This window comes from Peromyscus eremicus, chromosome 1 (genome assembly GCF_949786415.1).
Source record: "Peromyscus eremicus chromosome 1, PerEre_H2_v1, whole genome shotgun sequence".
NCBI lineage: Eukaryota > Metazoa > Chordata > Mammalia > Rodentia > Cricetidae > Peromyscus > Peromyscus eremicus.
This window is the reverse complement of record NC_081416.1, coordinates 88,972,301-88,989,993: the sequence shown is the minus strand read 5'-3', so window position 1 is coordinate 88,989,993 and position 17,693 is coordinate 88,972,301. Positions and strand designations below refer to the sequence as shown.

Here is a 17,693-nt window from a genome sequence, read left to right as displayed (position 1 = left end):
GTGCATTGACCTGGAGACCCTGCTTGCCTGGTCACCTGCCCCAGGGCCTTTAGGTTTAGAAATGCCAGTTCCTCCAGCATCCTTGCTGGGAAGACTTTGAAGGATTCAAGCAAAGTGACCTGATGTGACTCATGTAGTAACAGACTTCTTCCTCTAATGAGAATCAGCTATGGCTAGAGGTGTGAATGGCCCTGAGGGTAGAAGTGAGGACCCCATTAGGAAGCTGTTGTAACAGTCTAGGATGGTGACAGCAGAGGAGGTGAGGAGAAATGACCATGCTAATATATGGGAATGTGAAAACATGTTTGGGTGACGATTGGATATGGAGGGAAAGGTGAGGCCTCAGAATGGCAGCTGGAAAAGTTGCCTATACTGAGATGCTCACATTGCCGTGAGCTAGTCTGGGAAGGATGGAGTTTGTGTTAGATGTGCTGAGCCTGAGACACCTGCTGTGGTCTACATAGAGCCCTGTGCCCTTGACCACAGCAAATGACTGTTGGTCAAAGGAGAGGCCCAGGCTGGGAGGAAAATCTGGGTGAGCATCAGGTGCGGAGGTCATATTTGAATCAGACTAGATAGACCACCAGGAGGTGACCTCAGAGAGAGAAGAGAAGTAGGCCCCGAGGCCTCTGATAGAAAACCTGGGAAACTAAGGAGAAAGAAACAAAGAGAATGGGCCAGTGAAGTGAGTGGAAAACCAAGAAAGTGTGCAAGCCACGGCAGAGAGAGTGTCGAGCTAAAGTGGTGGTTGACTGAGGTCGAGAGCTCAGTGGGGGAGCAGGACCTGACCGTGGGTCTAGTGGCTTGAAGGACAGGTCACGGTCATGTGTTCCACCTTACAGATGGGTTTGAGTTTCTGCCCAAAGGGAAGCGTATGCGTGTGTGCGTGCGTGCGTGTGCGTGTGCGTGCGTGTGTGTGTGTGTGTGTGTGTGTGTGTGTGTGTGTGTGTGAGATTTAAGATGGATTGAAATGAATCTGGAAAAGATGTGACTGTAGGAGCATGGTACTGTTCAGCAGGGTATTCACTCATTCGTTCATTCATTCATTCATGCTTTACTAGGACTTACTGGTCCCAGGGGCTTAGATATAGTTTCCATTCTATAATGAAGAGAGTTCTGGAGGTGGATGGTGACAGTGGTTGTACAATATGTACATACTGAATACTGCCAAGCTGTATATTGCCAAATGGTTGAGATTATGAACTTTTTTTTTTACATGTATTTCACCACAGTTTAAGGGAGAATCACACTTGAGGGGGAATTATGAACCTGGTATGGGCTACAGTGTTGGAATGGGTGGTATCAGCAGGTGGTCCAGACAGTGGAAGAAGATACCCAACTAGAGAGAATGATGATGGGGCCTCTGTGTTTGAGGATTCACTGTCTGTCTTATCTTTCTGGACAGTAGAGTCCATCTGGGGAATCCAGGTGAGCTCAGGCTGCCAAGTAAGCCTGAGCCAGTTGGGTACAGACCTGACATCCTGGCTTTGATTCTGGGAGCCTCTGAAGGTTTCTGCCTAGGGGGTGTGTCATTGTCAAGGTATGCCTTTAGATTAATCTCATTAATCCTTCTGAAAAACTATCACCTATTCAAAGAACGAGACTGGGGCATGTATTCCTATGGTGAAAACCATGCTCTAGCAGAAGTTTAGAACCCAGGCATGTGGTGATGGACTGAATGGATTGTTTTCTCATCCATTTACACATTTATTGAGGACCATCTAAATGCCTGTGGTGTTCTAGACAGCGGATTCAAGAAGTAGGGTGAATTCTACAAATATCTCAGAAAAACCTGTAGTCCAGAACCCTTCAGCCCCCAAATAAGAAATCCTGCCATATACAGTGTGTCATGTGTTATCACAGACATGTCACCAGTGTTCATGGAAGCTGAGGCAGGAAGCAGTGCCTGGGATGTCAGGGAGGCCTCTAGGCCAATGAGTTTACAGGGTAAGCTGAGATTTTCTAGACGGAAGCAGAGCTGGCATCCTAGGAGAATGGCTAGTCAAAACTTAATGCACAGTGCCACTTGGAAGAGAACATGGAACATTCTCTTTTAGAGCTAACCTTGTGTTTCCTTGCTTTCAGGTGGTGTTGGCTACAGTGTACGCTTTTGGAACCAAATTTAAGATTTCAAATGTGGAACCCTAGGCCTTCATTGGTAAGTTTGTTTGATGCCTTTTTACCAAATGATGAAGTTGAGGTTGTGTTTGGGATGAAGGACAAGCTTGTTATTATTGCAGGTACCCAGTGGAGGTTATGAAGCCTGAGCCCCAGAGAAGTCTGTATCATGAGCAGAAAGGATAGGAATTCTCACTCTAGGATTTTGTGTTTGGTATAGACCAATGGTCCTCAATCTGTGGGTCTAGACCCCCCTGGGAAGTTGAATGACCCTTTCACAGGGGTTACATATCAGATATCCTGAATATCAGATACTTACATTGCAATTCATAACAGTCATGAAGTATCAATGAAAATAATTTTATGGTTGAGGGTAACTGTAAGGTAAGGAACTATTTTAAAGGATTGCAGTATTAGGAAGGTTAGGAACTACTGGTGTAGACAGAGGTCAGAGGAGGAGAACCAACAGGCTTGGATGGATGCAGCTTGACCTCACAGACAAGTGGTGCTTTGGCATTGTCTTAAGAAGGAAAGGTGAATGGAAAACAGTCCGAGGATGAAATAAGATTTTCTGTACATGGGAATATGAATATAGGGTGTGAAGAAAGTGGGCCCATCCACAGACCAGCAGGAACAAAAGCTTTGAAGCAGCGCGGACAAAACGTTTGGTGGGTCTGCTGCCATCTGACAATGACAGCCCAGGTCGGCACGCTTGTTCAGTGAAGGACCAGTGCACGTGGCCTCTGTCAGAGCTACTCAGCTCTGCTGGTCCCTGAAAGCAGCCAGGATGCTATGTAAATGAGGGGGTGTGGCTTGCTCTAGTGAAAGCTTATCTACAGAAATGGGGTAGGCTAGATTTGACCTGTGGTCTGTTGCTTTTCAACTCCTTTTCTAGAGCCCCGAGTTCCAGCTAAGGCACTTAGACTTATTTCCAAGACAGCGGGAATCTGTTCAAGTTCTATTGAGGGAAGAAGTGACGGGGGTGATAGTGGTAGCACACATGCTGTCGTGTGGCCAGCAGCAGATCCGCAGTCGATGGGAGACTGCAAGGGAAGAGCCCCTCTGACTTTCTGTCTTTGAGACTCCAAAGACAGGGGTCAAAGTTGAAAGTTGAAATTTGGTGTTTCATAACAGTATCATCCATCAACAGAAATACAGGCACTGGGGCTGGGAAGAGATAGTTGACGTTGGTATTGATGGATTGACTGCCATGCTGAGGACTGAACCCAGGCCTTTAAGCAAGTTAGACAGGTCTTCAGCCACTGAACTTCATCTGCTCGTCTGCCACTGTTTTCAGAAATATTGAATTAAGGTGGCATTGGCTCATCCATAGGAAATGTGCAGTTTGCAGGTGGTGATCCAGAACTGAAGCCTGGACTGAGACAGTTACGGCTGGAGATGTAGAATGGACATCATAGTTTTGGGTGTGAGCCTTAGCCCTTAACAGCTGAGCCATCTCTCGAGCTGCACACGGTAGTTTTGAATAAGTGGAGGGCTGAGCTTTGGTAACCATGCATAGCTTGGGGTGGAAGGAAGGAGGTGAGAGGCACCCAGAGGCCAGGCAAAAGGGTACTTGTATGTCAGAAGAGCCTATCCTATAGCTCTGAGGCAGGCCAAGCATGTTGTGACCGGTCCTCCTTGCCTTTCTTGGAGCTGAGTGTGTTGGCACTTGTGTGTACATTGGGCTTCCGATTGTGTTCTTAGGCTAGCTTTGAGGTGTGGCATTCCTAACTCTGCCACAACTTGCACTGCGGAATCCAGCCTGGGTTTGGACTCTTGCTGTGATCTGGGGGAAATGGTTGTATTCGCATAAAATGGAGGAGAAAATAGAGTAACCGAAATTAAACAGAATTACTGAGGGAGTCTGGACAAGTGTGTGGGATTTGAGGTTATTCCTCAGGCCACTGACCAGTTTGTGTTCTGTGCATCTTGACATATGCTCTGTGGTTGGAATTCTAAGCACGTTTTTGACTTGGTTTGGATGAAGGTAGCAGGTCGAGACCAACAGAAGCAGTGGGTGTGCCGATTGAGCCACCGTTGACTGACCCCTCACCCTGTATCAAGAGCAGTCCTAAGCCCTCCACGTGCATCTTTTCATTCCAACTTTGCATGAGCTCTGCTGGGAGAGTCAGTATTCTGGTTTCAGCAACAAGGAAACCCAGTCACGGAGAAGTTGAATAGCCTGTCCAAAATAACAAGGGATTGGAACCCACTTCTGCATGACCCCTGACATGTGCTGTTTGCTTTCTCTTAACTAAGTCTGGGATTTCTTCTCCCTCTTATGTAGAAATAGATGAAGTCGGATTAACCATTGAGAGCATAGGGTAGGTATTCCTACTTTTTAGGAGCCTGTTAAAAGGGTGAGAAACGAGCCGGGTGTGGTGGCATACACCTTTGATCCGAGCACTCGGGAGGCAGAGCCAGGCAGATCTTGGTGAGTTTGAGACTAGCCTGGTCTACAAAGTGAGTTCCAGGACAGCCAGGGCTATTACACAGAGGAACCCTATCTTGAAAAAACAGAGTGAGATATGTTTAAAAATCTGAAAGAGGTGACAGTCAAACCTCAAGCACTTAATAACATCCCAGGAAGATCATCCTTCAGTTGGAGAAGGTGGCGGTGCTGGGTTTGGAGAGAGATGCCACAGAAGGCATGAGGTTGGAATTCCAGCGCTAGCTCTGTGGCGAGATGTCACGATTCTTCTGTCCGTGCTCATGTCAGTGTCTGCTCATCTCCAGCATCAAGCTGCAAAGGCAGGTCCCGATTTGTTTTCTCACCAGGTCCCCAGCAGCTAGCACAGTCAGGCTTGGAGTATGTCATGTGCTCATTAATTATTTGTTATTTCCAGAGAACCGGGTGACATGGGATACTGACTTCATTACTTTTGTCTTGCTGTGATAAAACACCATGACCAAACAACTTATAAAACGATGTGCTTAATTTGGGGCTTATGGTTTTAGAGGGGTAGGGTCCATAACTGTTGTGTCAGGGAGCATGCTAGCAGGAAATGCACCGGAGCAGTACCTGAGAATTTATATCTTGGGATACAACCACCAGGCCAAGAGAGCTAACTGAGAATGGTGTAGGCTTTTGAAACCTTAAAGCCTGCCCTGAGTGACACACCTCCTCCAACTAGGCCACACATCCTAATCCTTCCCAGACAGTTCTACCAACTGGGGACCAAGTTTTCAAATATATGCTGGGCCTTGCTCTCAGTACCACAGTTATAGAGGTGACACAGTATGGGTTTTCTTTTTTCTTTTTCTTTTTTTCTTTTTCTTTCTAAATTTAAAAAAAAAACCTTTTAATTGATTCTTTGTGGATTTTACATCATGCATCCCAATCTCACTCATCTCCTTGTCCCCTCACCTCTGCCCTCTGCCCTTGTAAACCCCCCCCCTCATAAAAAAGAAACGAAATTTAAAAGTATAGCCTAAAAAAAAAAATGGAAAAGAAAATTTCGGTATGGAGGCAGTGGTGTGGCCCAGTGAGCCACACAGTATACCCCTTAGTCCAAATGTCTTTATTTGTGAGTGTTCTTTGCAATGGATCATTGGTCTGGCTCGAGGCCTCTGACTTGCTACACAATCGATGGGCCCTCACTGGGACTCCTCATGGATATCCTGTTGTTGTTATGTGTCATCGAGATCCTGGAGCTTTGGATCTGCAAATCCGTCCCTTCACAATATTCTAGCAGTACATAGTTGAGGTGGATGATGGGATGGGCTAACTCATAGGCCTGGTTCTGGGCCTGGTGGTAGCTGGGTTGGTCAGCCCACCAGCTTTCCCTCATCCTCACCGCCAGGGCAAACTCTCAGCACTGCCTCAGCTAGCTCACCCAAAGCCGCAGGGAGCAGGGCCAGTTTCTTACCCTTCCACACTCCTACTGCCAGGGCCAGCTCTACTGTTTTGCCCAGACAAGGTATATGGCCCCCTCTCCCAATTGCTGCAGTTGATAAGGGACAGGGTCGGCTCTTCGGTTCTCATGCTCCTGGAGCTGGCTCTCCCACCTGCTGAAGCTGACAAGGGGGCGGGGGTGGAGGGCGTATATCCCCCACCCATGCCACCACATGGCATACTAGGAAGGAGGCATGTGCCACTTGAGGTGGCAGGTGCCACTCTTCTGCTCTCATGTACACAGGACCGGCTCACCTGTGCCCCCACCAACAGGGTCAGCTCTAGTGTGCTCTCCAGGCAAGGTGCAGGGCCTGATTTCCCGTGTGCTGCAGCAGGTGAGGGGCAGGACCAGCTCTCCTGCTCTTGTGCCCCCAGGGCCAGCTCTCCTGCGCACTATAGATGGCAGGTGGTGACAGGGGAACAGGGTTTCTGTCATCACAAGGCAGACATGTCTAGAACACCAGGAATGCTCACAGTGAAATGTAAAGTGAGATAGAGAGTGAGGGGATAATTGGGCTGATAGGGGGTTCAGGGAAGGCTTCTCCTACAAGCAAAGTGGGAGCTGTGAGGAAACGTCGAAGCTCTTGGAGGGGAATGGGCTTGTCAGCTGTGCCCTCCACACCTCCTCTTGGTCTTTTGCTCACGACGTCCTTGCCCATGCTTCCTCAGTCAAGGGCAATCTCCTGAGGTGTCTCTGGCTGTGCTCAGTATTCTGGCCCTGGGTCGTCCCACTGGCCTACTGTGCCCGGGCTCTCCTTCTCCCTCTTCAGTCCGCTTGTCCTCTGCCCTCTTTCCATCTTTTGTGGAAGGTCCTGCTTGGCCCCTTCTTCATCTCCCTGATGTTTTTCTGGCAGAGCCCATCTGTACTCCTTTGTCCCAAAGCCCTGTAGACCTGCCTCACAGCCAGACTTCGCCCTGTCTCCCAACACCTGTCACCCTCCTCATCCGAGTGCCCCTTGCCTGGCTCCCTCTGCACTTCCAGACCCATCCTTGGCTTGTCCTTTCTCTCAGCTGGCATATCCAATGTCCCCTATGTTCTCACAATTTGTAAGACTCTATTTTATTCAATCTGTCTGTCTGTCTGTCTGTCTCTCTGTGTACACATGCATGCGTGCAACTTGTGAGAATCTGTTCTCTCCTCCCACCATGGGGTTGAGGAATCAACTCAGATTGTCATGTCCGTGTGATAGTCACCTTTACCTGCTGAGCCATCTCACTGGCCCTTGTCAATCATTTTTCTTCTCTTCCCCCACAGTTTTGTTTAGGACTCACAATTTAAAGGGGATCTACCCCTCTATCCCCCGTCTCCATCTCTCTCGCTGGCTCTGTCCTCTATCGCTGGTTATCCCATCCATCTTTCTCTTGCTTCATTCTAGTTCACACTCCTGTCAATACTAACTCACACATCTCAAATGGCTTCTTCTACTTAAACCTCTCCACAGGATCCTCCATGGCTTTAGAGGAAAGGCCACGCCCCCTCCAGAGCCCGTGGTCTTCCCCTTTCCTGGTGTTCACCACTTGCCACATTCTCACAGTTCCAACCTCAGCCCGGCCACCATTGGCCTTTACTTCCAGTGCCTTTGCCAGCTCTGGATTCTCCCCTGGGAATAACCTGGCCACTAGTCCCCAAGTCGGGACTCAGTTCCAGTTTCCCCTCTTCTACTGGACACCCCCTCATTTCCTTCCCAGACCTGGAGCTGACCTTGCTCCTGCCTTCCAGAATGCCCTGCATGGCTCTCTGGTACATGAGGGCACTTAGAGGGGAGCTGTTGACTTATCTGTTAAAGCTCAGTAAACTGAGCTTCTTAAGGGTGGGGAACACACACACACACACACACACATACACACACACACACACGCACACACACGCGCACGCACACACACACACACACACACACACACACACACACACGCACACACACACACACACACACCCCTCCCCCTTTGTTCCCAGCCGGCACAGTGCACCTGGCTCAGGAAATGTTTATTGAAAGAGTGTGGATAGCGGAGTCTGTTTGCACAGTTAAACAGCAGATTTGTAATGCAATCAGATGGACCTGGAATGGGAGGTTCATTGGTGGTTGAATTTGATGGGGCTGAACCCCTTCTTAGCTTCAAGTGCGGGGCAGATTGTTCCAGGCTGGAATTTGTGGCTGACTGTTGTGTTTCCCAACATCCTGGGACTTCAGGAGCGTTTATTCTCTATGTTCTTTGTCTCTGACTTTCAATTACATTTTGTTGTTGTTGATGGAATAATATTTGCAATTCAAAGTGAAAAATAGTCCATCATGGAATTCTTAGGAATGAAGTCCACCCAGCTTTGTCTTCTTGGATGAATCGCAGATATCCTAATTAGCCCAGTATTGATTCTTGCCAGCTCCTCTCTGGTAGCCTTTCCTCCTAGTCTGGCTGGAGGGCATGGATCCCTAGTCACCCTCTGTGGACATAGATGCTAAGGACATCCTTACTGCATCTGGAGTCTTGTGATGTCCTCCGTGAGTGTGTACTGATGAGCATCCTGGACATACCAAGACTCTGACCAGGCATCCCAGGCAAGTGTGTGCATTCCTCCAGGAGCTAACACAGTGACCGAGTTTATAGCAAATCAATGCACATGTTTTTGTAGGGGGCCTTCAGCTTGTCTCCTTCGCTTCCTTCTTCTGTGTAGAACTGGGGTGATGTGCCAAGAATGCTGCTCTTATCTGTGTGCTCAAAGTTAGCTGGGAAGGCTTCCCAGAAGAGAGCTGCTCTAAACTCCTCGGTGCCTTGCTGACCAGGGTGCAAGGCTCTCAGCTGCTTCCCAGCCTACCAGACTGCCTTGCCGTGCAGGGGCTTTCCACAGCTGCTCGCTCTGCATGGAAAGCATTTTCCCCCTGCCCTGCCCGTCCCACGTCTGTGTGCCCCTTGCGTTTCAGTGGATGTAGTGGAAAGCCTCCTTGATAAGAAAGCTAGGTCTGGAGATTGAACCTAAGGCCTTCACACACTAGGCGAGCTCTCCAGCCCTGAGCCACCTCTTCAGCTCAGAAGGCTAGGATGTCTCACCATTGTTTTTTGCATGTCATTACCCACTTAATTGACAGCTCAGTGTGTGTCAAACACTGCCAGAGTGCTTGGTGGGAAGCTACTGCATATAGAGGGCCTCAGACAATGTCAGCTGAGGTACTGTTGTGACTGCCCAGAAGACACCATGTGGGACACTGAGGCCGGGACGGAATCTGGCAGTGGCCAGGCTAGTCCCAGGTTCCAGGCTGCTCATGTGTGCTTGTGCCTGTTCTATGTCCTGTGTCATGTGTGCCATCCTCCTCCTTGCCAGCATTCATTACAGAGGTCGTTTCTCTCTCTCCAGAGTTTCTCTGTGTAGTCCTGGCTGCTCTACTCACTCTGTAGACCAGGCTGGCCTCCAACTCCAGAGATCTGCCTGCCTCTGCCTCGCAGGTGCTGGGATTAAAGGCGTTCACCACTGCCTCCACTACCTGGCCTAAGTAGGTGCTCCACCTGGCCTAAGTAGGTGCTCCACACTGGGCTGACTGACAGCCTAAAGGACCAGTCACTCATCCATGGAGTCTCCCTTCCCATTTTCTGGGTGCTGACTGTGAAACAGCCTGGCAGACCCTTCACTCTGTGGAACTTCTTTGGGCTGTGTCATGGAATCAGCCCTAAGTCTCTCTTCCTGGGGTCTTCATTAGAGCCGTCTATCTGCTAAGGAAGAATCTGGGCTTGGTGGAGTCTGTCCTTCTGTCCCCTCTTGTTGTCTTTGTCTACTTTGATCCCCCTTGTCTTTTTTTTTTTCTCTGTAATGAAAGGGGCCACTGGGCCTCCAGGGACAGAGACTTGTGTGTAGACCTGCACACACTCCCAGGGATGACTGACCATACAAGTCATAATGACCTGTGTGCCTGCTGTCCTTGACCTTCTGGAGCCCATAAGGACCCACGGCAGCCCTGGCTTTAGGGTTCTCAGGGTTCTGCCGAAAGGGCAAGGGAGAAACTGAAGCTACTTCCTTAAGAGCAGCTGCTTCGTGGTGCAGGTGTGTGCTGGTGATACAGATGTGCATGCTGCTGCTGCTGGTGTGTGTTTACATAATTTATCACTCAGCTATACCTCCTCCTTTCAGGGGACTAATGTGCCACTTTGAATAATAGATATAGTGTAGCTCTTGGCTAAATAAATACTTCCTCCTGGCCCAGTCTGAAGGTACCCTCCTCCTTGCTTTGGCATCTCTGTGACCACTGGCTCATGTGGCCATCAAGACTCTCTTCCTAGAGCTCAATGATAGGAAAACTTCATGTAGACTCCAAGAAGCTTGTAGGGTTAGGCTGCAGAGGAAGCTGGGTTCCCCAGGGCACTTTACCAAGCTGCTAGGGCCTTCTAAGGCCAGTCTGGCTCAAGTCCAGATGACTCACACTGTTATTTAGTGTGGAAAACGAAAACAGCAGTGGCTTCTGACCAGGTGGGGAAAGGGGACAGTGGGAGCAGGGAAGGGGCTGACAGCTAGGATCTGGGCACCATTATTGGCTGCAGACTGAGATGTGCTGGAAGTGCAGATAGCCTCCAACATGCCTCCTTCAAAGACCACTCGGCACCCTGGCCTAGGCTGTGGGGACAGCCTGCTTGGGGTGTCAGCTGTGCCCTGACCTGAGACAAATCCTCAGGCTGTTTCTGTTCCGTAGGTGGGATTGTGACAAGAGAAGTACCCTTTGTGTGATTCGGACGTGTAGAAAACACCAACTGTCTAGTATCTGCTATCACAAGCCTTGTTTCTCGAAGTATCCTTGTTAACAGTAGCTGTGGGAAGACGGCTGACGACGTAAAGCCTCAGAGTCCAGCCGAAGCTGTAATGGGTCAGTGAGGTGCATGAGGAACAAGAATCACTGCTTACACCTCGCTATTATTGTCAGCACAAGTATATGTTGTTGCTTCGGCTTTGACAGAAATGACTGAGCCCTGTCATATGATGTTGTCTCGGTCTTCATTTTTCTGTCTGAGGCAGGTTTGTCAGACAGACCTTTACTGGCCTCATGCCCAGTGGCTGTGTGACCCACATTGGCCAGCCTGGGTGCCAAGTGCCTGGACAGCACCTGGCATAGAGAAGCATGTCCATGACTGCTGCTATAATTGACCTATTTTTTATGATAAACATTTAATACCCAACAGTGCGTTCCTCTGAGTTCGTTGGCAGTGAACCATGGCAATGTGTGAGCCTGAGAAGTGCTGTTCTCAGGTCGTGCCTTCGTCCACACTTTCACTTGCTGCTAGACCAGTGGGTTGACTTCAGTTCAGGGACTAGAATAAAGAAAGGTACTGTGAATAGTAAAAAACAAAAACCAAAAATCCCTAGCTTTGTGTCTAGTTTAGTAAAGAAGTATACAGTTTCAGAATTTGATATCGATAGCTCCTGTTATCTTCTGACATTAGTTAGGAATAATCTTTTTGTCTTTCCCCCTTCCGTCCAGTCAGGCATGGTGGTCTAGGTTGTAAACCAAGCACTTGGGAAGAGAATCACTACAAGGTTGAAGCCAGCCTGGTCTATGTAGCAAGTTCCAGGCCAGTCAGGTCTACACTGCTACCTGCACCCTATCTAGAAACTACAGTAGCAAGAAAACGGCTCTCCAGGTTGTAGTGAAGGTTGGGGTGTATTGGAAAAGGTTATCAAGCAAGTAGGGTATTGAAGATTGAATAGGAGTTCAACAGAAGATAAAGCTATGAATAATTAATAGGCAATGCTGTCAATCAAGACAGCATCGTTCTTTGTGTATGCACGCACGTTAACTTCCTTTGATTTCTTTCAATGTGTTGATATATTAAAGTTAGTGTGTCTCTTTCCTCTTCCCGTTTCCTCTCTTTATGCTTTTCCCTTCTTCCATCGCATCCTAAAAAACAAAAACACAAAACACAGATAGAATTTCCTAAAGAATTTTCCCTTTTCCCTTTTCCTTTCTCTCCCTTCTTCCCACTGTGTCCCCGCTCCTGCCCCCCATTTTTCAACAAGGTCTCATTTCATCTAGCTAGCCTCAGACTTGCTGTGGAGCCAGGGCTAGCCTTGAGCCCTAGTACTCCTTGAGTAGTTTCTTTATGCTGCGGTAAGCCCTCAGAGGTCCTGTCCATCCGGGGGTTTCACCTGCACGTTCCCATAGCTGCCTCTCTCCACCCTTTTTCTTGCTTACCGTGCCTTTGCTTGCTTGGCAGTGAGGAGACCGCCAGCGGGCCCCCGCCCCCCATGTTTGTTGTATGTCAGCCACACGCGCCTGGCCTTCAGTCTCCAGAACACCGGGCAGCTTTGGAAAATAGGCTGGGCCTTGCTCCCTGTGTTTGAGGAAACTGAGGGTTGGAAAGGTTAGTGTAGTGGGCCGTGCACAAGCGGCTGAAGGCCAGGCCCCGGTTATTTGCCCCAGCTCCCCCCCCCCACCCCCCTTGCACTAGAGCGTATGTGCACTGTGTTGGATTTGGGCCGCTGTTCTTCAGCCTTCTTGGTGTAGGCTGCTGCTCTGCTGTCTTCCTGTTCATGGGCCCCGAGTCATCTAGAAGTGTTTGTTGTGCTTCACAATCATACGTGACCACACTCTTTCCTTTCCCACTCACGTTTTTCTAAGGTAGCTGTAGGCAGGGGCTGGAAACTATTGACACTGGTGACACCAGCAAGTATGGGAGGGAATGCAGGGGCCAGCCTGGAAGTGGAGGGTCAGTTCCACTTCCCTTCTGCTGGGAGCTGCTCAGGAACTCTGAACAATCACCACCCTTCTCAGACCCATGCCTGGCTTTAGCTTCTAAACCCTGCCTGCTGCAGGGCCCTGGGCCATAGATGAGGCTCTGGTGGGTGGCAGGAGGTATATTGGCATTGGTATCCTATTCTCTGGTCGTGAATGCTGTACTTCCTAGCAAATCATCTGGCTTCTTTGGTCCCCCATATGTTGGGAAGGTCCAATACCTGCTTCCCAGCATCACTCCCAGAATGAAATGGTCTAACCTGGACTCTTGGTGCACTGATTTTTGGACTCGCTGGGTGTCCCAGTTAGGGTTATCAATGCTGTGATGAACCACTATTAATTACCAAAAGCAACTTGGGGAGGAAAGGGTTTATTTGGCTTATGCTTTCAAATCACTATTCATCATTGAAGGAAATTAGGATAGGAACTCAAACATGGCAGGAGCCTGGAGACAGGAGCTGATGCAGAGGCCATGGAAAAGTGCTGCTTACTGGCTTGCTCCTCGGGGTTTGCTCGGCCTGCTGTCTTGTAATACCCAGGACCACCAGCTCAGGGGTGGCCACACCCACAATGATCTGGGCCTTCCCCCATCAATCACTAATTAAAAAAATGCCCTATGGGCTTGCTTATAGCCTGACCTTATGGAGGAGTTTTCTCAATGGAGGTTCCCTCCTCTCTGATGATTCTAGCTTGTGTCAAGTTGACATAAAATTCTAGCCAGCACAGTGGGTTTCTGCAGCTGGAACCTACGTACCTTCACCAGGCACCAAGTTCATCACACATCACCACCCCCTGAGATGCTCAGTGCTTAGATTTCTTGAAGCTCTTTGTTGGTAGAAAGTCCTCAAGGGAAGAAAGCATTCCACTCCATTGAGCATTATTAGTGCTTCCATCCCAGCGCCTGGCTTTGCAGCCTTTTCCAGTGCAGACAGCAGCTGGGCTTCGAGTCACGGCTGCCTGTGGTTTCTTCTCGGCTTCTCTGCAGCGAGGGCTCCATTCATCTAAATGTCCTCTCTGCTCAGGCTTCAGGTTAGGTGATGGGACCCAGAGGAAGAGGCTTGCCACCACAGTCTTGCAAAGGCTTGAGGGTGACAGTAAGGGACTCACAGGTGACTTTAGAGCAAGTCCAAAAACATGAGTGCCAGTGTACCAACTACATCCCAAGCAGAAGAGTCTCTGGGCAGAGATAGGGGCCTGTCCAAAGGTGACACACAGGGTACATGTCTGGGGCTAGAGTCGGCAGTGGAGCATCCAAGTTGCTGTGCTGTGGTAAACACACAGTCCACAAATAGACACACTTCACCCTTGAGTCTTGGTGCCAGCCTGGACCTTGCTCCCGGGCCCTTATCTCACACACCTACATGGAGCCATGTTATCCAATGCCCTGGCCATCCCAGACCAGTGTAGCTAAGCAGAAGTCCCAATATGTCCTTTAAAAGATAAGACTGACCCCCACCCAGCCTTGCTCTTCGTCACTCCTCCCTGTCTTCTCTGGAATCATCCAAACCCCAAATATAGGAGTCACCACTGCTTGTTCTTCTCTCCTTCCTCACACTGCCTGACAGCGCTTTTCCTCAGAGTACGTCTGAAAGGCACCAGCCCTTTCTGCCCTCATCCAGCCCTTCTCTGCCCTAGTGGGTCACCTCTGGCACACTGGTCCTGCTGCTGTCAGTGTTCCTCACTCAGCCAGGCAAGGGCAGCCAGGGCCATCATGTCTCTTTCTGTTCCAGACTCTCCAGTGGCTTTCTGGCATGCTTAGAACAGAGCCCGAATGTCTTGCCTTTGCCTGCCACCCCTTCATCTCCCCCTTAAGCACTCTCTGCTCACCCAACCTTTCGTCAGACTCTGCATCTTCCTCTGATCCTCTTTCTTGCCTCAGTCTCACTTGCTGTCCTCTCACATTTGTGCCTGGCTCAGTGTTGTGTGACAAATCTCTTCCTAGGGAGATGTAACACACATGTCTCTTCATCCCAGATAGGGAACCCATGACAGACTAAAGTACGGATACCATCAAAGTCCAACTTGGTGAACCAGTGAGTTTTATTGGTGTCACTTCCAGGAGCAGAAATGACTCAAAGACAGCTGCATCACCAAAGTCCACCCCAGCACAGGCGACAGCTCACCAAGCTGGGGACCTGGAACACACTGCACAGCCTACATACAGCTCAACAGGTTGGAGAGAGAACGTCCTTTCTAGGTCCCTCAGTCTACACCTCTTCAGGCAGCGTGGCTGCTTTGTGATTCTTCCATGCAGCTGGTCTGGTCTCAGTCTTCTTTGCCGCTTTGCTTGTCTGAGAGTTTTCTTTGCAGCTTGGCTCTGCCTCATCTGAGAGGGACTCTCAGCTTTTATTGTTTACTCTGGCGGGGAGGGGCCTAATGAATCTGGTTAGTTTCGGGGACTTCCTGATGCTATTTTGAGTTGTTTACCTTCCTGCTTGAGGAGCTTCACTATAGGATAGAATGTTTCAATCTCAGATGATTATGCAACACTCAGCCTTCTCCGGTCTGGTTTCCATTCAAGCAATTTCTCACCTGTCTATAAAAAAACGTTGTTCCCTTTCCTCAGCCCACCGACCATTGTCCCATCCCTCTATTTTGTGCCATTTCTGTTAGCAGTCATCACGACTTTGTCTTCTTGTGTACTGTGTGTTGAATTTCTCTAGAATAGAAATCCACAAGGAGGGGCCTTTTTTATTGTTCTCACCCCTCTGGGGCCTGTGATGAACCTGTGGCTGAATTAGGGTATGCCTGCATGTGTTCTCAGACCTGGTGCCATTCTGTCCCGCAGACATCTTTCAGGAGGTGAGTGATGTTGGTCAACACTTTTATTTTAGAAAGCCAGCTGGTGGCAATGTGGGGGCCGCGCTGTGGGAGGAATGTGGCAGGAAGTCTTCAAAGGCTGTTAGAATGGCCCAGGAAATCGATGCTGAGCCTATGCTGAGGGGACAGATGGTGGGACACAGAGATCCTCTGAGGACCTGTGATTGTATTGGGATAGTATGGCATGGAGGGGATGAGCTGGTGTGGAGAGAGGCAGGTAACTAACTCTCCCTGCTGTTATGTAAGGCTGTTGCCTCTCCAAGCATCACTCTGTGGAGCACTCTGCAGAACACTGGGTAGCACTGTATGGAGCACTCCAAGGAGCATTCTGGGAAGAACCTTTACAGACTTGAACTGTTTATTTTCTTCTAAGAACCCAGTCCTCTCCAGTTCTGGTGAAAATCTCTTTATCTCTGAGTAAGCACATTCTTATGCATCCCACCAAGGTGTCCCTGGGTCTCCAACTGAGACTATTACCACACTCTCTCTCTCCACATCCCCCCACCCTCTTGCAGTACTGGGGATTGAATTTAGAGCTTCCCACATGCTAGGCTAGCACTCTACTACTGAGCCACACACCAGCTCAGCTGTGAGACAGGCTGGCCGTAACTCATCCAGTAGTCTAGGTAGGTCTTGAACTTGGACTACTCCTGTGTAAGCCTGTTGAGTAGCTGGAGTGACAGGCCTGCACCTCTAAGTCTGGCTGCATCCCAGTTTCTTAGGCCTTGCTCCAGAGTCTCCATTTGTGAGTGTGAGCCCCGTACAGTGAAATGCCATTGTCTATAGAGGCCATCTCTCACCTCTGCCATGTCTGCTATGGGTCTTCATGGCATAGAAACAACATGGGCAGCTACATCTTAGTGCTTCCTGGGTGCAAAGCATGGAGTCAAACAGATCATGTGCCTTTTGCTTACCCTTCCTTACCTTTCTTGAGATTGTAGACTCAGAGCCAGACAGGTTCAGAGTGAGCCCCGCTCACTGCAGCCCTTGGGAATGCTGCTCAAGTCTCTTCAACTTCTTTTCCTAAATCTGCAAAATGGACATAATATTGAGAGGGTCCATAGAGTTACTGTGAAAATGAAAGGAAATAACATGTTCCCAGGTGTGGTGATTTCATGCCTCTAATTCCAGTGCTTGGCAGGTAGAGGCAGGAAAATCAGGAGCTTAGGGTCATCTTTGGCTGTATCAGTGAGTCTGAGGCCAGCCTAGGCTACACATGGTACTGCCTTACTCCCTCCACCAAAAACAAAACAGACAGAAAGAACATATACTGGTGCTTACTATGAGTTAAATACTGTGTCACTAATAGCACATTGCAGATACGGTTATTATCATCACCATCAGTATCCTGGGGCTACACAGCTAAAATGCAGGGACCACCCTGCCTTCTTTTTTCCCTGCCCCACACTGTTGCTTCCAAGCTCATCTTGTTTGAGACCTTCTGGTCCCCATGTTGGCATTCCTGTTCTTTTTTGGGGTGTGCCATTTGTCCCTGTCATAGCACTTGGCTCAAGCTAAGTCTGGGTAGCATCTCCATTCTGTATAGCCAACAACTTCTTTTCAGCCATTGACTGAGCAATCCTCCATGGTTGGGTTGTCCTTGCAGGATCTTGCACAGTTTCCCGTGGTAGTCATTGGCAACCCGTGTGCTGTGAAAAGCAGAGCTCTTCCTATGTGGTCGTTTATGTTAGTGGAAAAAGTAATATACAAGCAACAGCAGAAAGGATGGTGCTCCTTATCCTTGCAGGGGTGTGTGTGTGTGTGTGTGTGTGTGTGTGTGTGTGTGTGTGTGTGTAGGATTATCTTGTGAATCTAGTAGTGTTTATAAACCCAAGTCCCAATAGAAGAAAAAGTATATGAGAAAAATACCCGCAAACCTGGCACTTTCATGAGCCATTGTCCTCGAGTCTGCCAGTTCCGGCTGCACCCCATGCCCAGGGTCAGGCTGTGTGCTCATCTGTCTTGATGCTTTTGCTCCTTGGCAACTGTGGAGGGCTTAGCGCTTCTGAAGGATGCTTGTGTCTAAGGGCCACAGGACACCCTGGTAGCGTTTGGAAATACCTGTCTGATGACATTTGCTACTTGCATTTATTTCTCATAATTGGGAAATAGATTCACACACTAGAGCTAGCCTGGCCGTTTGGATGAGATGCACC

At 49.1% G+C, this 17,693-nt stretch overlaps 1 protein-coding gene across 1 annotated transcript in view; it reads left to right on the top strand.

Moving 5' to 3' along the window:
- Bmal1 (basic helix-loop-helix ARNT like 1) overlaps positions 1-17,693 on the top strand; it is a 107,575-nt gene that overhangs the window by 23,505 nt on the left and 66,377 nt on the right. Inside the window, exon 2 of the mRNA XM_059268683.1 lies at positions 2,086-2,158. The gene's annotated coding sequence lies outside the window, so the exon portion shown is untranslated. The remainder of the gene's footprint in view (positions 1-2,085; positions 2,159-17,693) is intronic.